Source organism: Ursus americanus, chromosome 3 (genome assembly GCF_024610735.1).
Source record: "Ursus americanus isolate L20-20 chromosome 3, mUrsAme1.1.p, whole genome shotgun sequence".
Classification (NCBI taxonomy): Eukaryota; Metazoa; Chordata; class Mammalia; order Carnivora; family Ursidae; genus Ursus; species Ursus americanus.
In genome coordinates, this window is record NC_142129.1 from 90654368 (window position 1) to 90677727 (window position 23360).

At 42.8% G+C, this 23360-nt stretch overlaps 2 protein-coding genes across 5 annotated transcripts in view; both read left to right on the forward strand.

The window, feature by feature from the left end:
- Window positions 1-9177, forward strand: part of SUGCT (succinyl-CoA:glutarate-CoA transferase) — a 696086-nt gene extending 686909 nt beyond the window's left edge. Inside the window, exon 15 of the transcript XR_015724068.1 lies at window positions 3-9177. The gene's annotated coding sequence lies outside the window, so the exon portion shown is untranslated. The remainder of the gene's footprint in view (window positions 1-2) is intronic.
- Window positions 9178-9242: 65 nt separating this feature from the next.
- LOC148110435 (uncharacterized) overlaps window positions 9243-23360 on the forward strand; it is an 81584-nt gene continuing 67466 nt past the window's right edge. For all 4 annotated transcript variants that reach the window (XR_015724071.1, XR_015724069.1, XR_015724070.1 and 1 more), the window contains exons 1-2: window positions 9243-20761; window positions 22437-22685. The gene's annotated coding sequence lies outside the window, so the exon portion shown is untranslated. The remainder of the gene's footprint in view (window positions 20762-22436; window positions 22686-23360) is intronic.

Genomic DNA, 23360 nt, shown 5'->3' on the forward strand with positions numbered 1-23360 from the left:
AGGGCCTCGTGGGACTTTTTAGAAGAATGCCTACTAATTCTTGGAAGAGCTATTGTCCCCCCTGCTTTGCTCTTTGTGGACACATTATTCTGAGCCACTCCTGCTGTGATTCCGTGAGTTAGACTTTCATTGTACAAGGGTAATGCCTTCTGCAGTGCTCTTCCCCCAATGGCTAGCTCACAGATATACATTTGGAGACGTTTTCTTCAGGCTGGATATCTAAGTGAAATACCTCCATGTCTACACAATCAGTAATGAAAATGGCAAAAGAGGAGATGACAGAGAATTGGCAAAACCACATGATCTTAAAAACCAGAGTCATCATTTCTCCTACTGGTCCAAGTAGATATCTTGAAATGCAAATGACTGATCATTCAGATGGGGTCACAAAATGCCTTAAAAACCTTGAAATCCATCAAGATTGAAGAAGAGTTATCACCAGAGACTGTCTCTAGTATAATTGTGTATCCAGATTCCCACCCACACAATTCAGAATGATCCGAGAGAACTTTGAACCTGTTCATCACCCAACAGAAAGCATTTATTCTCCTGACTTAGTGAGAGAAATCATTTAGAATATATTTCAAGTTCAGATCGATAATTAGTCCTGAAAGAAACATTGCGCTGGCTAAAATTATTAGCAATATGCCCAGATCAAGTTATGCTTATAAACAAATGTGCTGTTTTAATTATCAGGGCCTATTTTCTTACACATTCCCAAAGCTGAGCACACTACTAAGAAACCATATGTTCAAGTTCAGTGTGTGTCAAGGCCCTCCTTCTGGCAGGTTTGTGTCTGAGGTTGACTTAGAAAATTCTTCGAAACTTAGTGGGTTAATCATTATGGAACTGAGGGTGTGTCCACAAGCAACTAGTCTTCCTTCTCTTGATTTTTTTCCTTAAATTTTTTGCTGCCATGGCTTTCTGGTTAATCAAGCATGATATTTTCCAGCATTTGCTCTGATATTCTGAATGTTTCCCTAGGAGAAGAAAAATGAACACTGACCAAGTGTGTGTGACTACTCCAGTTACTTGAACTAGTCTTTTGTCTTTGGTCCATCTACTAAGAGTTGGAAGTACAATCTTGATTTTGAAAACCACATTTCATATGAGGTCATTAGACTACCTCACCCACCAAGCCCCATATTGGGGGGCTTTTCATGAAGATTTTGTGACCCCTGCTTTTAGCTTTTTTCAGGGAACTTCACCCCATTCCTATGTCACCTAAATTTGATATTTCACCACTGACTATTTCATTCGGGGACATTAGCATATTGTCTACTTGAAAAGCTTTGTAGATGTGAGTCTTGCTTGTCACTCTCCCACATGGCTCAATGCTGCCTTCATCCATAGGACTCTGAGAAAGAATGCCAGCCCCGAGATGAACAGACCGTCCAGATCTGCCTCTCTTCTGACTGCTCACCGTGGATTCTGAACTGGCAAAGGAGATGAGTGGAAACAAAGGCACATCACTCACCCTCCATACCCTGACCCTGGGCTGATCATATTGAAGCTTGTTCCCAAGATTATGAGATTCTTCTTACATTTACCTCTAGTTATGGGAGGCTATCTGCTATAGTGAGCCCTTATAATTGATGAGATTCTTAAGATGCGGTGTGCCTTTAAAAAAAATGGTTGTTCACCTTGAACACTGTAGTATCAATGCTCCTTAGAAGGCCAGAATATCAAGTTCACTTCTTCTCCTTCTTGATTCTGAGGTACTAGGACTGGTATATTCATCATTTGATAAGAAAGATGAAAAAGTTCAGAAAAAAAGTTACATACTTCCATTCCAAGCAGCAGTGAGGAAAAACAAAAAAATACATCACAGAGGCTGTCATATTGGTGTGTAGAAGTTCTCTCAGACATCAGGACAAAATTGTATTTCTTCTTACAATTCTAGTATAGCAATACCAGGGTTGAATGTTTTATAAATTGCTACTCTCATAAGATACTTAAATAGTTTCTCTATGTAGACATACCAAGCTATCTTCTGAGTACAAATGGCCCTGAACTTTTAAACCAGGCTGGCTATATGCAGGACGCGTTAATGTGGTGGGATTAGTGGGCTGTAAGCAATGCCAACAGACACGTTTCCCCAATACCCAAACGCAAGTCTTCCAGAATCACTCCAGAAGTATTATAGACAAATGAAAGCAAATACTTTGCACTTATATATTTATTCCACACATTAGGGGGGAAAAGCACACAAAAAGGGAGAGTTTTGAAAACAAAATGAGAGTTAGAATATGTCAATTCGATTAGCAGAAAAGGCAAAGAGAAAGCGTGCTCTGGTCAGACAGACCCAAGGGCACATTTGTTCTGGAGACTCTGGTGAACCCATAGCAGTAGGAGCCCAGCCGGACGTGTAGACGCCCAGAGGGAAGGGCAAGCTCTGGAAGGAGCTCAAGCACTACCTGGGAAATAGACTTCATCCACCTCAGAGTTTTTGTTGAGAAATAGCTTTTCCCCCCTGTTCCTTAAGACCTTAACATTAAAGGGCCTGCCCAATCTCTTGCCTCTTTGCAACATTCTTAAAGAGAGGCCTGGTAGGTAGAATGGTGGCCCACTAAAATACCTATGTCATAATTCCCAGAACCTGTGAGTATGTCACTGTCCTTGGCAAGAGGGAATAAATGTTAATCAGCTGACTTTAAAATGGGGAGCTTATCCTAGATTATCCTGGCGGGCTCTGTGTAATCACAAGCGTCCTTCAAATGCGGAAAAGAGTCAATGTCAGAGAGATGTGATGTAAGAAAGACTTTAAAAAACTGTTGCTGGATTTGAAATGGAAATGAATGAAGGAATGTAGGCATATTCTAGAAGATGAAAAAGGGCAAGAAAAAGGGACTTTCCCTTTGAGCTTCTAGAAGGAACACAGCACTACCTCATCCTTAGCCCACTGAGACCAATTTTTGACTCATTCTGGACTTCCGATCTCCAGAACCACAAAGCAATACATTTGTATTGTTTGAAGCCACTAAATGTGTGATATTCTGTTATAGCTCCAGTAGGAAACTAATACGGAGGCTGTTCTGCCTTTGTTTGAACGTCTGGTGTGACAGAAAAATTAGTTCTTTGCAAAGTGATCAATTGACACCTTGTAACTCCCTTCTTTCTTTCTTTCTTTCTTTCTTTCTTTCTTTCTTTCTCTTTCTTTCTTTCTTTCTTTCTTTCTTTCTTTCTTTCTTTCTACCACCTTTCCTACCTTTCTTTTTTCTCATTCTTTGGAGCTCCTGTCCTTCCTTTCTTTCCCACTGGTAATAATATCCTTTCTTCCTCTTTCTGCAGAGTTCTAGATCCCCATTACACAAACATATATCTCCAAACCTGCAACTGACCTTCAGAAAACTAGGACTAGCTCAGTAATTTGGAAGGTAACTTGTGATAATTCTGGCCATGACTTTACCTCCAATAGCAATCCTGAATTAATCTCTAGTTGGGGTGGTTCTCAAATAACTGGCTGCCCCCTTTTTTTCCCTCAAACTCAGGAAAGGAAATGAAGGAGTGATCCAGATGCTACTCTGGGCTGTGGCAGAGCCCTCAGGCTTACTACCTTTCTATCCCATGTCCTCAGTCCTGAGAAAAAAACTAAAATAAATAAAATACAATATAGAGCAGAGTTTAGACTGTGTGACAGTCCGAGTCCTGCCGTAGTTACTGAACCTTCAGCAGAGGAAGGGGAGGGAGGGCATGGTGGTCAGTGGTTCTGCTCCAGCAACTGGGGTTTGGCTTTTGTTTCTTGCTCTTCCTTAGAAACACTGGGCTTACTCAGTCCTCAGGTGGTGATAAGTAGTTTGTACCTTGCCATTTTAGTCCAGAGGAATGGTGCCTTCATCTCTACCTTGGTTTTGCCATCTGTTAAACAGGGTGAGTGAATCCTCACAGCAACCTTTGCTTTCTTCTTTCAACAGGATGAAAAACACTTTGACATATCCCTCCTCTTGCCCTTTCTTTTTCTTTGCAAATTAACCACATGAGAGTCTGTTCAACTCAAGTTGGTTTCTTTGGCTTCTGACCACACAGATGGGAATAACAATGTTTTCCTGCTCCTCATCCCATTACCGGCACCCTTTTGTCTTGCCCAGAACTGCACACGTGCTCACCATGAAGCAAGACACTCAGCTTCAGGATACACAACTGAATTGTTGAAAGAAATTAACGCGAAACTGCCATAGGAAAATATCTTTCTTTCCACCCCTTTACCTCTTTGCGACCCCCAAGGAAAAGCTCCTATTTCCATAGCCTCTCTTGGTTTGAAACATGGCAACATGTGTAACACACATTCACCCTGAGGGTCTTAGATTTACGTTTTTAGATTTTTACAAAGAACTTCCTGGCTGTTCTTGACAGAAGCTTTGAAATATACTATTAATGAACATTATTGTGTTCTTCCTTTGGAGAGGGTCAAGAAAATTGTAATGTCCATTTTGGGGGGACTGTTAATGAATCACTATTCCTGGGGATAGAACAAAGAAGTATATTTCCACAGCTAGGATTGCTCATGTATACTGCCATTTTGGCTTGCAATGGCATTGGCACAGTCTAGGGGTCAGAACCGAAGTGCAATGACCCACAGGTCACCTCTGGAAACAGTGCCCAGTGATTAGAATCTTCTCAGCCCGATTTGCTGAACTGTGCAATGGGAAAGGTCTGAGATGAGAGCAAACTAGTGTCCCATTCTTAAAAACGTGACAGGGTTAGAAATATCCAATCACTGAAGCTTCCCCTTCTGGGCCCATGTTTCTCATCTTCTGAGTCTCAAACATGAGGTCTGATTCTCCAGCTTTACTTTCTGGGAGAACTTAAGTGAAGGGATGTGGGCTCAGTGTGCACGCAGAGGCGGTGCTCAATTAGCTGAACTCACCGACAAAACCATGGAGAGATGATGGGAACGGAAATGCAATGTTTTGGACAGCTACCCTCGTATGACCCCGGTGACAGGTGAGACGAGTATGATGGGTCTCTGCATAGCACACTTCTGGGGGAAGGTTTATAAATTTGGCAGCACGGTCACTCAGATCTAGAATAGGCCCAGTTGGGGGAGGAAGAAGACTGCCACTAGTCAGTTTTATCTTTAATTTCCTGTACAAAATGGAAGCAGATTTGCTCTATTCATCCCTGTAAAATAAGAACTCTTAAGGTATTCCTTTTTTCTCTCTTAGGATACATAGCAGCTATAGTTTAGCAATGCTGGCAGATCTGTTCATGAGTTCTGTGACTGGGGTTAAATTTGATGCTAGTAACATCTAGTAAGCATGGCATGTAAAGCACTGTTCTAGGTAGACTTAAATGTACTAACTTACTTAACAAACATGCCTGGGAGGGCCTGATGGGTGCCCCTGAAGAGGGCACCATGTCATGTGGGCCACCCACGTATCCTCCAGTGCACCATATGCAGTGGGACTAAGTGATACCTGCTGTTATTACCATGATGCTACCCTGGGATCACGTCCCTCAAGCTCATGGGCCTGGGACTTTTGGAATCTTCCAAGGGGTGAAGGACAAACACATCAGGAGCAAAAAGACCCTAGTCCAAAGCTTTTCAACCTTTGTAAATGATCTAAAAATAACAAGGTTTCCAAGAAGATCAGCTGAGCTCAGACACTGTCAGCAAAACCCTGACAAAAGTCTTCTCAGGTTGCCACCTCAGGGAGCTATTACAGTTTCTCATGGGTTAAAAGTCCTAAGAAGATACACTTCTACAAAATAGGACCTTAAGATGTTTTCCCCACCCCAGCAGATTTTTCTGTGTGTAAGTTTACAGATACAAGCTGCCATTTCTAGTTTTTTTTAAAGGTTAAGTGGAGTCATAAAGTTGGCTGATGAAATAGGTCAAGGCAACTCTCCCAAAGACCACTGCTGAGAACAATGAGAGAACGTAGAGCTCTTGGATTTAACCACTTAAAGGAGCATCACTTGTGCTAGACAATAGCCAGCACACTTTTGAAATCTAAAGGGACATTCCAGTGTAAATAAGCCATGACTTATCGGAGATGGTTGGAAAATGAGCAACGCATTTCCAGTTCCATTTCAGATTCTTCTGGGAAAAACGAAAGAAGTATGAGAGAGGTCTAGAATGATATCGATGATTCTGGCGGGAGTTAAAAATTATATTAGTAGGAAAATATTCATTTGTGTAAAAATCTACTCAATCAGCAGATTCAGTGAAAAATGTATTCCCCCAAATGAACCCTGGTTCACGGCCATGAGCCCTGAAATTAACTTCTTTTGGTTTGGGGCATTTTCAAAGTATTAGAGTGGAGGGAGGGAGGGAAGTACATCTCGGTGTTTGTCTCTTGACTGGTGAATGAAGCTTCTTCTGATCTTCGCAGTTGGAAGTGAGCCCTGCATCTTGTTCACCAACTCAATCCTCTGTATTTATCTGACCATAAGAGTTATCACATCTGGGCTATAATTACTGGTCACCAATTGCTCTCTTCCATTAAACTACAATATCCTTGTGGGTACCTTCAGCACCATCGTCTCTCCAGGGATTATCACGATGCTTACTCTGTAGGAGATCCACAGTAAATATCTGTTGGATAGACATTCTCTCACCCACCAGATTACATGTTCTCTGAGAAAGGAACTGGTCATATTCATTATTTTCATTACTCATGGTGCCTGTAATAGGTGATCTGCAAAGATGGTCATCATCAATTCCTCCTTCCCTATGTGCACGTGCCTCTGTTGCTATCAAGAGATGCACTTTAGTTCCCTTTTCCTGGAGTCTGGGCTGGCTTGGTGGCTTGCCTTTTGTTGTTGTTGTTGTTGTTGTTGTTGTTGTTGTTGTTGTTGTTGTTAAACTTTTTATTTTAAATAATTTTAGATTTACAAAACCTTTCAAAAATAGTACATCAAGTTCCCACATACTGTTTACCCAGTTTCTGCTAATGTTAACATTTTATATAATCAATGTACAATATCTAAGGCAGAAAATTAGCATTGATATGGTACTATTAATTAATCTACAAATGCTCAAATTTTACCAGCTGTCTCACTTTGGCAGGCAGAATTCTAAAAGATTCCCTAAGATTTGTAGTCCCTGTTGTACACACTCTCTCCTGGTTATTCATTCAAGCACTAATCTAAGTGCTACTATGGAAAGGTTTTGTAGCTATAATTGAGGTCCAAAACCAGTTGACCTTAAGATAGGAAGATTATCTGGGTGGGCCTGACCTAATCACACAAGTCCTTTGAATCTAGGTCTAGAGGTCAAAGGCATTAGACCAAAGATTTGAAGACGTGAGAGAACTTTCCAAAAGGGTATATTTTCCCACAGTGACTCACTTTGATCAATACAGTGAGGTGGAAGTAATGCTATGCCGATTCTAGATGAGGGCTTGAAAAGGTATAACATCTTCGTCTTTTGCTCTTGGAAATCAACCACCGTGAATGAAGTCTGAGGTTCATTATCCTCTGAGGAAGCCCATGGCCATTGTCCTCAGAAAGAGAGGGGCCACTTGGAGGAGCACCAAGACACTGGACACATGAGTGAAACTTCCGTGGACCTCCTGCCCACCTCTGCAACCACATGAATAGAACTGAGTAAATGACCACAGCCAGTGCCACATGGAGCAGAACTGACCAGCTCAACCTTACCCCAATTTCTAACCCACATAAACTGATGTTGTTTTAATCCACTCTTTCAACGTGGTTTGTTGTATAGCAATACGTAAGTAAATGTCTAACTCAGAGAAGGATCTCAATAAATATTTGATAAATAGAGCTTGATGAATAGTTTTCATGGAGTCTTGGCTAATTAAAATAGGAAGCAATATGTTATACCTTATTAATTATTTTTTCTATTGAAAGAAGGTAACCCCAAACCTGCTTTTGTTGAAAGTTCTTCTAAACTGAATCGGCTTACTATTGTCACTTAAGGGATGGAGTAGGTTGAATTATTTTGGTTTTGTGGTGCCTCAGGATCATTGTTCTGATGAGATGCAAATCCCTTCCCATCTTCAGGTGAAACTGAGGACACTTAGGTCAGAAATTGTCATGTTGCTGATCTGGGAAGGGGTTAAACTTAGGAAAGTTTGAGGTTATTGAGGGGTTTCCATGGTAGGCAGCTTCTAAGATGGCCCCCAATGGGCCTCACCCCTGCTTCAGACCTTTGTGCTGTCCCTTCTCACATTGTACCAAGGCTGTGGAAACAATAACGTATAGAAAAGGTGAAAACTGAACCTTCTATTCTTTCTCCCTCTTTCCTTCTCTCTCCCTTTCTCTCTCATCCCTTACTCTAGGGGAAGCCAACTCCATGGAGTGAGCAGCTCTATGCAGAGGCCCACAGGACAAGGAACTGAAGCCTCTGGCCAACAGCCAGTGAGGAGCTGACGTTTGCCAAGAGCCACATGAGTAAGTTTGGAAGCAGATTCTCCAGCCTCAATATAGTCTGCAGATGTCTATAGTCCCAGGCAACAGCTTATTGACATCTCAGAGCCATGTAGCTAAGCTACTCCCAGATTCCTGGCCCTCAGAAACTGTGTGAAGTAATAGGTAGTTGTTGTTTTAGCTTTATTTTTAATAGATTAATTTGGCTTCAATTTGGGGCAATTTGTTACACAGCATTAGATAACTAATATAGTTCTCTATTGAATTATGACAAAAAGTTATTTTTAATATATGACTTTCTGTTTTGACCTTCAATGTTGTATTTTTTGTCAGTTATATCCACTCTTTGCTAAGTATGACACACCTGTACAGTTTTGTGGGGGGGGGGAGGATTACAAACAATAAAGGACAGTGTTGCCTCCAGGGTTGAAATTACAGCAGTAATGGTAGAGTTGGTGGAGTGGGGGAGTGGAATACAAATACTGATGGTAAACCTCTGACAGGACTCCTCAGAATAACCTCCACATCCACAGTGGTTCTAGACCCAGTGGTTCTAAAGGAGAGGGAGCAATTTCTCACCCACGGGACATTTGACAGTGTCTAGAGACTTTTTGGTTCCATAACTGGAGCAGTAGGGGGGACAGTTTGCTACTGGCGTCTAGTAAGTAGAGGCCAGAGATGCTGATAAACATGAGTGATACAGAGGATAGCCCCACAACAAAGAATTATTCAGTCTAAAATGTCAACTGCTCCCAGAAATGCTGTTCTAGAGAAAGCTGGTCCTTGAAGCAGAAGAGCAGGTGCCTGATTGTCACCTCTATGTCCTTTTTTTTTTTTTTTACATTGTGTAAGTTTAAGGGAGAAGGGAAGTGGGCTTACTGAGGTATAATATAATCCCTAGATGAAGCCTACAATTTTTCCATGGAAATGTGAAATCTATTTTGACTTCTTGTGGTAACTGTGTTTTTAAAGGGGATGGAGCAAAACATTCTAGTTAATGGTGGGAACTCGTTAGTTGTTTTTCATAGCTACAGTTACATTAAAGACATAAATCAAGTTGTCGGAACAATTTTAGTCCTTAATATAATCAGAGAACTATAACATGCCCAAGTGACAGTGGCCAGGCCACATTCCCCTTCTGGGTTGTAGTTTATTCTGGAAAGTTAGGGACTTTGATGAGATAATTACTGAGATCCCTGTTTTAAATTCTTCCACTCTATGGTTCTTTCATTTAGGGTCATTCTGTGGATGCACATCGTATAGACAAACTGTTGGACAGGTTTGAACAATACTATTTAAAGGAGAAAGACAATTTAAATGAGGAATTAGGAGTATCCCTTTGGGTATCTGGTATTCCAGAAGGATAAGGAAGTAGAGTGTCTGAAAAGTTAACAAATAGCAAAGGGGAATATCCACACACTCCTTGGCACATCTTCCTACCTCCTTGACATATGCACTTTGCAGATGTCTGCTCTGGAGAAGAGTTGGGGTGTGGTGGAGGCTAAGCGTCCTGCCTGGGAAGGGTCTCAGGTCAGCGCTAGTGGATCAGATCTCAGTTGGAGCCTCAGCAGAATCCGGCTGAGCCCTTGATGAGCACATGCCCAGTAATTCCCCCCACATCTCTGAGAGCCTGCAGGTCTGGATGTGATAGGATCGTCTCTATAAAATGGAACTTTTGAGGGGGATCTGAGGACATGAGGAGAATGAGCATGTGTGCAAAGCATTAACCAACACTTGCAGTTCTGTCCAATTGTTCTGACAAGGTTAAAGTAAGGACCAAAAATCTCACTGACAAGCTCCCACTGGAAAAAGTTACCTCGCCAAAGGAAATGATATTTCAAAGAATTGAATGGAAGAAGAACGTTTAAAGGTCATAAGATAGAACTTAAGCCTAGATGATGACTTTTTCTTGGCCCTACTTGTCAACTCTATAGACCTAAGCAAGTTACACCTAGAAGATATGCAAAGGGAAGGGCATCTGGCATCCAGACTTTTGTAACAGTTTGTTGATTTTATTCAACTATCAGAACATGGCCAGGCTCCCGGATCCACCCATCCCTTTCCATATCCACAGTCACCATGTTAACCCTCACCCGTCTTGCTTCCTCTCCTACTTGACATTTCTGTCATTTCTGTCCTTTCTTCCAACCCTAGTTTAAAAAGACACCTGCCTAGGAAGCCTTTTAAAATTCATTCTAGTCCATTCTGATGATAACAGATTACTCCCCTAGTCTGCTCAATGCTTATGCCTAGTTTTATTTTGCTGTCTGCAGCAGCATCACAGATTTTGTGGTTGTGAAGCTTCGGGCAGGTAGAGAGGATGGGAACAGGCATTTGACATCAAGGAACTGGAAATCGAGCTGGGAATATAAGACATGTATAGAAACTCGACGAAGAATAACTCATGGTACTACATACGAATGCCAGTGCTATGGGAATTCCAAGGAAGGAATGATCTCTGTAATCCGGTGTGTTTAGGAAGCAAATTATATAGGAAGCAAACCTTCATCTTCAAACAAGAGTAATATTTAAATATGTGGAGGCAGGAAGAGTGTTGGATGCAGGGGTGAGCAGGCCATAGAGGCAGGGAGGCCACGCCTCATTTGGAAAGAGAGAGCAGTGAAAGAAGGCTGTTCTCTTGGCAGTACATTGGAAGACTGGAGAGGAGCAGACATTAGAGCGTGGTTGGAGGCCTTGACAGTCAAGAGGGCAGTTTTTCTGTAGGGGCTGAGAAGCCATTGTAGATTTTCCAATGAGGAAGTGACTTGCTCAATGCCGTACTTTGGGAAGGTAGCCCTGAGAGCTGTGGTAGAGCATGCCGCAGTTCAGTGACTGGAGCCAAGGAGACTGACTGCCACAATCTAGCTGTGAGTCAGTGAGGGCCTGGAGAGAGATCAGAGTCTTGAATGTTGCTTTATACATTTTGTTCCATGTATCTATGTTGTATTAGTTTACCAAGATTATAAATGCCTCGTAAACTAGGAACATTTCCCCCTAGTTTCATAGCATGTTCCTTCCTGCCTACACCATGCTAGGGATTAAGTGTCTGGTGGTGAGTCAAAGTTATTGTTATTATTATCCTATACATTTTTATCAGGCTTAGCTGCTCCACATGGGTTATAAACACACAGCTTTGGTATGGCAATCATGTAAGGACTGGTGACAAACAGTAAATTCTCTACATAATATATTCTCTAAGGCCAAGGGTGCAGAGCCACTTAGATCCAGTCAATCACGTTTGAATGTGAGTCCTCAGGGTTGGTGGAAGGAGCCTTGGGAAGCCATTCCACACTTCTAGAGCTCTAGGAACCTACCTTCTCATCAGGCTTTAAGACTGATCCTCCTCTGGGAGATGTGTCTATACAAGGTCATGGTCGTGGTGACAGTTAGCACATGGGAGAAACTGATGCTAAGTCTGAAAACCAGCGAGGCCACCTGTCTGCCTGCTCCATGGGAAGTATCAGTCCCTATTGTAGATTTGGGCTGAGCGTGCAGACCAGTCTGCAAAACGGTGCTGCCGTTAATTAGGGGATTCTCGCTGGTCATTTTAGTCATGGCCAATTAAAATGGCTGTGGCAATTTTCTCAGGCCATGAATTCTAGGTTGTCTTGTCCTACTGTTTAACACTTTACTATCCACATGCTTTATTTTCAGAGGTACATTGGAAGTTTCTTAAGGATAGAGTTTATGTCTTACACAAGGAACCAGCTATAGCTGGTTGCATCTTTGGAAAAACTTCCTGAAGACTGTAAAGGGCAACATAGTGTGGACAATGATGTTAAAAAGAGGTCATCCTTACTGGGTATTTAAATGATCTTCCTCTACATCCATTCCTCCTCCAAAAGTGAGTCTGTGCCAGTCCTGTGACCCTCTTCTACCTGCAGTGATAATTGTAGAATGGGCTCGTGACCTAATTCTGGCCAATGGGATGAGAGAAGTCTACTGGAAAGCTTCTGGAAAATTTGCCTTGCCCTTTCTTATTGAATATGAATGAGAAATAATGTAGTCCTAGGGGGCCACGGGAAGCCAAAAGGTAACCAGGAGAAGGCACAGCTTTGGGATAAATCCATGCCAAGAGTAGCATATGAGAGAGGGAAAGAACCTAGGCTTTTGACAACCCATCAAGTTGTCAATTATTTCGTGCAGGAGGTGTGCTCTTCCAGATTCCAGCCCATAGCAATCACACATTTACTTATTGTGTTAGCCAGTTTGAGTTGCTGCTTTTTTTGTTTGTAGGCACAATACCTCTGGACAGGGGAATATCCTAACTTCACAGGGATTATCTCAATTGATCCTCATAGTAGCTCTGTATGGTTGACACTATCTTCATCCCTATTTCTCAGGGAAGGACACTGAGGATTAGATTGTGTAAGTGACTTTCCTAAGGTTCTGGGACACTTATGCATCAGAGCTGTCATTTGTACTCAGGAGCACACACTCTTAAATGGTGGAGTCAAGCTGTCTGTCAACTTATTCCATGGAAAAAAACCAAGGAGTATAATACTAGGAAATGTACAGGGCATGTTGAAGTTTCTAGGAAGTCTTTTCTAACACATTAAAGGAAGGGGGATTATGTGTCTTTACCAAGTTGAAGACATAACTAAGGAGCTAATGACCCCCTTAATTTAGAAGTGTATGTTCAGAAAGTGTTTAAGTTGGTTTCTTTCCCTCTAGCGGGCCAGAGCTATATTTCAGAAGGAAGGAAAGCTTCACCACCATAAATCAGAGGTTCCTCTCCTAACTCCACATGGGTCGTCTCAGGCCCATGGAAGGTGGAGATGGTACTCTGGGGTGGTAAAGCCCTATGGGGTGGGTTAGCGAATCATTGTGCTGAATGAGTAGGTGTGTGTGTCCCACCCAGGGCTGCCACACTTGACAAATGCTGTTCAGCACCACAGCTCCCACTGTGAACAGACACTGTCTGTGCCACTGCTGCTCCTGGAGGGGCCTGTGCAGCCTGGAGCCAATCCAGGCTTCCATATTACCAGGGTTCAAATTTCCCCTGGGATTAGCCATTCCTTCCTTCCTTCCTTCTTCCTTCCTTCCTTCCTTCCTTCCTTCCTTTCCTTTCCTTTCCTTTCCTTTCCTTTCCCTTTCTTTCTTTCTTTCTTTCTTTCTTTCTTTCTTTCTTTCTTTCTTTCTTTCTTTCTTTCTTTCTTTCTTTCTTTCTTTCGACAGTGCCCTTCCCCAGAATTCATAATAACTTTTCTCTTCTTCAATATATACATGGATGTCCTTGCTTTTTTACTTAGAACCTGGATGAATTTCAAAAACGTTTAAAGTTGAAGTCTGCTTATGATTTTCTTGAAGGAATATCTTCCTTTTGTGTATTGATCACTTTAACCCACTTGAAGCCTCCTTTTATCAAAGGATGCTCTCAGACAAAGTTTCTCTTGGATTATGGCTTGTAATCAAATATTCAAATGATCTTTTTTAAAAAATATCTATATATTTATTTCAGGGAGAGAGTGTGGATGCACGAGCAGGGGGAGGTGGGGGTGGAGGGAGGGGCAGAGAGAGAGAGTAACAAGTAGACTCCATGCTGAGTGGGGAGCCTGATGCAGGGCTCAATCCCAGGACCTTGAGATCATGACCTGAGCCAAAATCCAGAGTTGGACACTAAACCAACTGAGCCACCCAGGCCCCCTCAAAACTGATATTGATCTTTAGATAAAATGTGATAAACAATTTCACAAGAGCCTCCTAAAATTATCTGTTGTGTTATACTCAAATGCATGTCTATGTCTGTATGTGTTTACTAGAAATCATGTTCATCATTGTTTAGCTTCCACTAAATCATTACCATGTGGATTGTAAGCACTTTGACAAGCATTTTTAGACATTGACTCTGTGAAGATGATTTTGAGATAGTTTGTAGATTTTCAATAATGTACTTGCAGGCACTGATGTGTACCCAGTGAGTGGAGCACGTGTGGGTGGGAGTTAAAGTTCTTTATCTTTCTACAAAAGCTTCAAACATAACTCATCAAAAACCCACAAACTTTTGAGACTAAAATGACAGGAACTTCTCTAGGGGATCGTCTTTACTGTGAGAGAACTTCAATGTTTTGTTTGTTTGTTCTTGAAACTTTAACCTTTGCTCACCAAGTGCTGACAGTATAGAGACTAGACTTTGAGATTTTTGGTTCTGGAAATAAAAGCCTGAATGAGTTATTAGATACTTGAGGATTTGCCTCTTAGGACGCTGAATCATCTTTGGTTTTACATTTCTAAAACATTCTTATCACATCAAATTGTTTCTGCACATGTGAAGGTCATATATTCTGAAAACGCATGGTGATGAAATCAGACATGATGGAAAACTGACGATCAAAACAAAGCTCTAGTGTGCACTGCCCCTTCCCTTGCCCCTCCCCTTGCCCCTCCCCTTGCCCACTCAGTTCACTCCTCTTCTGTGTGCGCCTAATCCCTCCATCACCTTCCCTGGGATGAAAAATATCCTAGTTCCTTCTCTTCTGGTAGGACCTGAATTCTCTTCTTTTATCTTTTCTTCTTTGTTTGGATGGGACAGAGTGGAGGTTGGGACTTAATTTTAATTTCTAACAGTACTTTATCTTTGATTTTTCCTTTTCTGTAGAATCCTATTCTTTTTTTGGGTGCCATCTCATTTCAAATCCCTCAGAATATTAATTAAAAGTTTTCCCCTTTTCAAAATATTTTCCTCTGTTTCCTAATTATTTCTGTTTTCTCGGGTGTCATTTTTCCTTTGTTTTGCTCTGTCACATTGCAGACTTCCTCCGATTGTATGGTGATCCTCAGCAGTCCATTCGCATTCAGCAATGGAGCAATGGTCACCTGGCTGGCGTTCCTCTGTGGGTGGGGCTGATTCTCTGGTAGGCTTTACTTCAGGGTGAACATGCGGGGAGCTGACCATTACATTAAAGCACCAATTTGGGGAGTGCTTTGCCTTGGGTGTCAATGCACAGATCAGCTGTCCTAGTTTTCCCAGATAGATTTTGTTTTGTTTTGCTTAAAAAAAGAAAAGCAGTCTGCTTTTTTTCACCTGGATGGCAAACATTTTATTGGGCATCATTCTGTGTGTAGGTGGGTGGATGGGGGGATGTTATAATGTCAATGGTTGGTTATACAAACTTTCATTTACACCCATTGTTGTCAGTTCTGTGCTATGTTCTACAGGACAGTCAACACTCTTTTTAAGGACACTGTCCCCTTGTAGACCCCCAACACACACACACACACACAAACACATGAGAATGAAACTTTCTCAATCTTACCTTCTAAATGACCCTTCATCCAAACACTGGCTCTTCCAGAAATTTTGGAATTTTCTTGTCTGCTGGTGACTCCCATTATATCCTATTTGTCATTGTTTGTTAATGCCTTTTAATTTGTTTGCTATAATTTATAGATTATTTATAAGGCAAATTTAAAAACATACATAAAATTAGAGATAATAGTATAGTCAACCTCTCTGTGCTTAAAGTCCAGCTTCAACAATTATCAATATTTTGTGACACTTATCCATCCTCTTACTCTCTTTTCTTGAAATATTCAGAAGAAAATTCAGACATCCTGTCATTTGACCCATACATACCTCACGATACATCTCTAACTGAAAAATACATGTGTATGGGAGCATGCTCACACCTGACAAAACTAACAATAACTCCTTAATATCACATAATACACAGACATTATGCAAATTGTTTCAAGTATCCCAAAAGTGACATTTTAAGTTTGAATTGTTTGAACTGTGGTTCACTATCATGGTCCACAACATGCCTTCAATGGTCACATTGCTAAAGTTTCTTTTACTTTATAACAGTTCTTCTGTGTGTGTGTGTTTGGGTGGGAGGAGGTTCATATTAAATTTACCAGCTTTGCTGGGGTAACAGATGACCCCCAAATCTCAATGGTATAACAAACAATGTTAATAAAAGTTTTTATTTCTGGCTCCCATTGCACATTGTCTGCAGTTTGGCAGTGGTTCAGCTCCTTTCCATGTGTCTTCTTATTCTGGGACTCAGCAATTTGTGTCGGGATGTTCTTGCCACAGAAATAAAAGGGCAGCAAAGCCAGTGACGGGATGGTCGGCAAAGCTTTCTTAGATGTGGCCTATTCTCACTTACTCACCATGGGGCAAAGCAAGTCATGAGGCCCAACTGGTATCAATGGGACAGGAATGTACACAGTTCCACTGGGAGAGTGCCCATCCAAAAGGCAGTAGGCACAAACGTATGCTCCACTTACGAATGAATAATCCTTCCTCTTGCAGGAAGGGGAATGAATAATTGGGCAACAATAAAATCCATTGCACATGCCTTTGATCAATTACAGAAACTAGGTCATTTGTTCTGTAGACTGTCCCGTGTTCTGAATATGGCTGATTGTTTCCTCATGGTATTGTTTGATTTGTTCTTTTATGTCCTGGACGCTGGTATTGAAACCTAGAAGAATGACTGGGTATGAGTTTGATATTTCTTAAGGCAAGAGTCCCTCATGGATACTCTTCATATGTACTTCCTGTTGTACCCCCTCTGAAGCCACAGTACAGTTGATTAACCCACTTGCAGTAATGCTGTTTGATCAATGAGCTCAGTTGGTATCAGCCTGATCCTTCCATTAAAAAGTCTCCTATCAACCATTCATCTTAGGGTTTCAGCCTCCATTCATGATTATTGCCTGGATCCATTGTCTCATTAGTGACTGCAAAATGATGATTTTTTTTTCTAATTCAGTCCATCTTTATTTATTAGGTAAGAATAATGAAAAGTTATGATGAAACTGCCATATTGAATCATAGCTACTAAATTTATTTTATATTTTGGGGTCTGAGTAAAATTTCATTTGAAAAAAATTCATTTAAGGCAGTTCAGAAATCACTGAGCCAGAGGATCTCTTGGGGACATTTTAGCTTTAATGGTTTATGATTCAGTGACCTGTGCTGAACCCATGTTTCATGACAGGACAAAGAAGAACAGCTGGTAGAAGTTCTGTTGGAAGTGTGCAAAGGTAGCCAGTTAAATTCTCCCTCTGGCCCAAGGAGGCTGGATTATGATGAAGCCATGGAGGGATCCCCTGAGCAACAGCTTCTTGTAAGGTGGAGGGAGAATGACCTTCAAGCCTTCAGTCCTTGGAAGCCATACCAAATGATTATCTTGCCAAGTTGTGCATGTAGATGTGCCTCACACCAATCTATGATAGAAAGCTGCAGTTAAAAAGCATAGCAAACACAGCCTTGATGCTTATCTTCTCCCCATCCTCCACTATAGGACCTTTCATATCCTCTAAAGTACCCTGGGACTACCCCCATGTTTTATGGGATGACACTGAGAAACACAGGGACATCCATCACTAACCTCTTCTCATGGCCCATCACCCAAAGCCTTGGCTGCTTTGAAACCATCACCTGCCACGACTGACGTACACATCTCTGCTCTATTCTCTGACCTCCTTTGAAGTAGGAAGAATGCCTCTCCATATTTATGTTCCATTTCATCGCATGAATAGAAAAGTAATTCTCTTGGGCGCCCAATGATTTACAGAGATTTTAGTGGAACAGCCCTCTAAAGTTGAACCCACTGCTTCTTCTCTTGTGACTCACATGTTTATGGGACTTAGGAGCATGAATCATCGGAGTGACAGCCACTTGATTATCACATATCAAATGCTCCTTCTCTTGCTTCGGCTAGGACATGCAGGTGGCCCCATGTCCTGATATAAATGAGGACATTGTTGGGCCTTTTCTTAACACGAGAGCTGCAGTGACTAGTTATGCCAAGTAAAGCAGCAGGATGGGAGATTACCTCAGATCTCAAGTGCAGTGACATCCTTCCCCATGTGGATGTTGACACTGGCTTCTGCCACATAGGGTGGTCCTGTAGAGAGTCAAGATGGAACCTTGCTGATAGAAGGATTGTGTTTATTCTGAGGTCCTCGCTCCCCTCTCAGGGAAAGCTGACTGCAGAAGGAGCAGCAGGAAAAACTGAATGGGAAGCCTTGGGAAGCGGCCTAATCTACGGCAACGTTAAGACCAGTGTAGAAAAAATGTACGTGTAAAATCCAGCAGACAAAGAGGGTCACTTGGTTTGCTACGTAAATCAACATTGGCTCTAATTGTCTAAATCCCTAAGAAAGTTTCCTGTTCTCACACCTTTGCTTGCTTCCAAGTTTCCTTTTAGACAAGTCTTGGAAGCTCTGAAATGTTCTCATAGACATGAAAGCAACTCACTAATCCCGCCACAAGCAGGAAGGTCTCCTATTACCTCCCAGGCATCAGATGATGATCCATCAGGCTGAAAATTATGGAAGGAAAATTCTTTAATTTATGAAGGTTATGACATAGTGAACACTAAAGTTTAAGTTCTTGAAGTCCGGCCAGTATAAACAATTTTACATAAAACTATTTACTCCTATTCAGAAGCAGCCAAAATGACCCAGTTGTTTGCGACACATGGGGCCCTGGTGTTTATCATCAACTGATTAGACTTCTTTACAGTCAGGTTATAAGAGGACAATCGTCACCCCCCTTAGCCGCTGGTACAAATGTATCCTCTTTTCCCCTGTAGAAGGCAATACCCAATGATCACTATAGAATTTACAGTATTTGTAGCACACATCAAGGGCATGTGCGTGCGTGTGAGCTCTCCAGATCCCCAGAGTCACTAACAAAAGAAAAGCATAGATGTGCTCAGTGTTAGAACAACAATAAGGCCCTTAGAGTGATGCTCACACTAAGTGCTTTTGAAGTCTGCTTCCCGTTGAATTTGGGTTAAAGCTGACTTACAATAATAAAGATGCTGCGGGTAAACATTGGCCTTTCAGAAAGTGTATAAATTCAGTTGCTTAAACAGAACAATAAAGTAAGTCATTGACTTCTTATTCCAATTTCAAAGACAAGAAAAAGGAGTGATCAGAACTGGTATTCTATCACGTAGAACCAGATTCATCTTATTTCATTTATTCTAGAACCAGCAGTTTGTCCTTGGTATTTCTTAGAATGATTTGCTGTGAGGTGGGGGCTCAGAAAATTGGACCCACATCTACCTGTCCCCTTTGTACACTTCCAGAATATGTGGATCAGCTTGCTTTCCTTCTTCTTTCTTTACAGAACTCTTTCGCTGCCCTAGCCCTTGGTTCTTACAACAACAGAGTGTCCCCGTGTTTGATGGAGAGTTTTCTTCACAGTTCACTCCGGTTCTCCTCCTCATGGCTCAGTCGCCTGCCCGGCCTAGTTGAAAGCAAGAGATTCCACTAAGGCAAACAGAACTTGGTGTTCCTGACTTACATTGGTGTGGTCAGTTCACCAGGCTTTCTTTTTAATAATTAGGTATCAGCTCAGTTCATGAGCTGTACGAGGTGGAGATCTTTCCCAGGTCTATCTTCCCAGGTATACAGTCCCATCAAAAGCAGCCTGCTTCTGATAATTTGGTGTGTTGGCCCCCGTAACCCAGCAATGATTTATTTCTGTAGTCACCTCCAGGGTGACTTTGAAGACCTTTGGAGTTAGAGGATGTGGAAGCGGCAATTCTGCTGGGATTCAGTGTCTTTTCTTTGACCCATAGGTATCATTACATGGAAGTTAGTGGCAGGGGCCCTGGAGTCCAACAGCCTTCAGGTCACATCTTTGTTCTGACAGACGTTCTGTGGGAATTCAGAAAAGCTTCAGAACCATTCTGGGTCAGTTTTATCTATAAAATAGGGATAATATTTATCTCCTAGAATCATCATGAGGATTAGTGAGGTTATGGATGTAAAATGCTTCAGGCAGAGTAAGGTCTCCTTAAAAGTTAGCTGCTGTAGTTGTTATAACTAGTATAAGATTAGTCTTCTGGAAGTTAAGGGTGGGGCCTCCCAGGATGTACTTCACCTGTTTTAATATTTCAAAATGCAAATGCCTCGAATGGATCCTGTAACGTGAAGTGCATATCTCTAGAAGCAGTTGATAGAGCTTCACCTCAGTTGAAGGAACAGACCCACCTTGTCTGCCTCCTGCAGGGAGTAGCCCGTGCCCCAATGTGGGAGCAGGACCTTTACCTGTAGCCACAGACAGGGTTTCCTGTCAATTCAGTTTCCAGGAGCTTAAACAACAGAACTCTCTGCAAGTTTGTTCCAGAAAGAGAAGTACTATGATCATGGCTCATAAAATCAGGCTGGGCTTTCCTTTCACATTCCCTGTCTTGTAACCCTAGTGAAGAAAAAAAAAGAAATCCGACCATCAAGCAATCCCTACTCTAGGCAAGATTTATGTTCAGCCTTTCTGACATTTGGTTCTTTTACTGGGATCAGGCTCATTCCAAGATGCTTATGTTCAGAAGAGTCCCCTGGAAAATTTTCCACGCCAGCAACAGGAGACAGCTACCTGGCCGATCCGCTCCTCAGTTGCTGGCAGAGACAGAGAAAAGACTCAAGAACCTTCCATGGATGTTTACCTCCCTGTCAGGTCTGCTTGGGCATTAACTCTTTGTAGTTTGTGACTTAAGGTGACATTCCAGGTTCACCTGACTCACTCATGTTTCCCTTGCTTCTAACCTTCTGGTGAGGGAACACATGCCTGAGATTCTTGGAGGGGTGGGCCTTCCCTGTGCTGCGTGTCCTGAGCTCTGGGTGCCATGAGGCAGGCAGATGGCCTTGGGCCTAGTTCAGTCCTCACACATTAAGATTTGGCCCACATCTCCTGCTGTGCTAGATGTTGGGGAGCTTTTGTGAAAGAAACGAGTTTTCCTCTGAAATTTTCAAGCAGAGGTCACAGTGGGCTGCTGGGAAGGCAAGAATGGCCATGACGATTTAGAATAGAAGAGATATGGCAACCACCTCTTGCTTGGTAGAGGTGAGAAAGGGAGCCATGACCCCCAGGGAGAAGAATGATAATAATCATCCCTGATTCTAGAGAGTACTATGGTGTCACTGAACATCTGCATGAGCAGATGGGGAGAAGGGGCTGTCAGTGAGCTGGAGTAGGATTGGTCTTTGCTTTATGATTTGTTTGTTTGTTCATCTGAACTCTTCTGTTCTGCCCCAGAAGGACTCTTCCATCTGGCACAGTGGTCAAGAGCACAGCCTCGGTGTTAGATATGCTAGGGTGACCATTCCAACTTTGCCACTTATAAGATATGGACCTTGGTCAGGTTGCCTGAACTCTCTCATTACTAAAGAAAATAGCTCCTGTTATAGAAATTAAATGAAAAGGAAACACAAAGCTCCTAGAATGGTACCTGCCAAGTAATGCGATGGCATTAGAGGATAGCTAGTGGAGGTGATGGGGGCAGAGGTGGTGAAGGCTGTGGAGAGATATGGTAATGGAGGTAATGCTCTTGGTGAAGTGTGGTGAAGAGGGGACAGTAACACATGCGGGCTCTAGCTTTTCACCACAGGATTCAGTGGTTCTCCACGGGTACCACAGCAGGTATGCTGGCTTGGAGAGGAACCAAGGTTTGTTGGCCTCACCCCTCTACTGCTTTCTCCCAAGTACATTTTCCCCCCACTCTGCCTGCCTTAATGGAACCAGACTTACTAATAAGATGGTTCCATATTCCTGACACATGCCTCACCTGAGCCCCTCAGAGACCTGGCAGTGAGCATTTCCTAAGAGCCCTGGGTAGAGACTGACCTTTGAGTATTCCTCTCTGGGGAACCCTGTCCCCCCTCCTGGATCCCCAGCCAGACAGGCTGGGCGTTTTTCCATGCCATCAGACTGAGGTCAGATTCAACCTCATTCCTCCAAGGGAAAGGTACCATTTCCTTTCACCAATCCCCCGGAGCCAACCTTCATCCTGCGATTGGCCTTCTCCCAGAGTGACTCATCAACTCGGAGTCTGGCCTTGTGCTGACCCCTGACGTCTTCCTGAGACAGGGTGAGACCTGCTGGGAGGAAAGGCAATCATTATATCATCCCAGAGCCGAGGCCACATAAACACTTCCCTTCTCTAATGAATGGGCTCCAAAGGGCAGACTGACTTGTCTTGGTGTGGCCCTCTTGGGCCAAGGGTGTGGATGAGAATTTAAGCTAATGTTGGTGTTGAGAACGTTTAGATATCAATTTCCCGACTTTTTCCTCATTATAACAGGATGCTAAGGCTATTGTTGAAGGACCTTCACCCTTTTTTTTTTCCTTTTAGAAGACTTTACAGAAGCAGAATAAGAAACCACACTATTAACAGTGCATTGTCCAGAACGTGTGGGTGTACCATACGCTGTGGAGGCCAACGGCGTGTGAGGATGAGTCTCGAAGGCTGCAGAGAGACAGGCATGCTTGTAAATGAGGAAAGTAGTGCCACAGCTGAGACGCCTGATAGAGCCGGGCCGAGGTGGGCTTGAACTGTGACAGAGAACGTGCCACTGTTTTCTGAGCCTCGGCCTCCTCCTGGGTGAGATGGGGAGACTCATGGTGCCTCCTTCATAGACACCATGCTAGGAATGTTAGATGAGGCTTATAAACTGCTTAGCCCTGTGCCCGATGCAGGGCTGACGCTCAGGCCATGATAGGACGGGCCAGGCACCATTAGTGGGAGGTAAACCCCACACCACGGAGCCCTGAGCGGCGACACTAGGCTCCGGTTGGAATGAGCCTCTGGATTTAAGATGCTCCCGAGCCAGCATTCCATCTGGACCTTGAAGGAGAGGGTGCCATCCATGGTGGCAGAGGAAGTGGCTTGGCTAGAAAATGAGCAGGGAGCTGTGGAAGATAGATTCATTAGACAATGGGTGGCATCGTGGGGCAGATGTGGGGTGTGGGGGGCTGGAGTAGTGAATGGAAAACCGAGCTGGGTGGACATGTTGGCGGGCTTGACTAGCATAGTAAGAAATTCGTGGGAAGGCTCCATGGTGGTCCATTCCCCAGCCCTGCTAACTAGCCAACTCCCGGAACTGTGAACTCCAAGAGGCTGTGGGCATCCCAGCATATTCCAGGCTTTTTCCACCACAGGAATCCAGACCGACTGACAGCTTTGAACTATACCCATGGCATCTCTTCTGTTTCTCATGTACTTATGCCAGAGACCTATGTTGGATAAAAGCCCTATAAACAAGAAATGGGAGAAAGT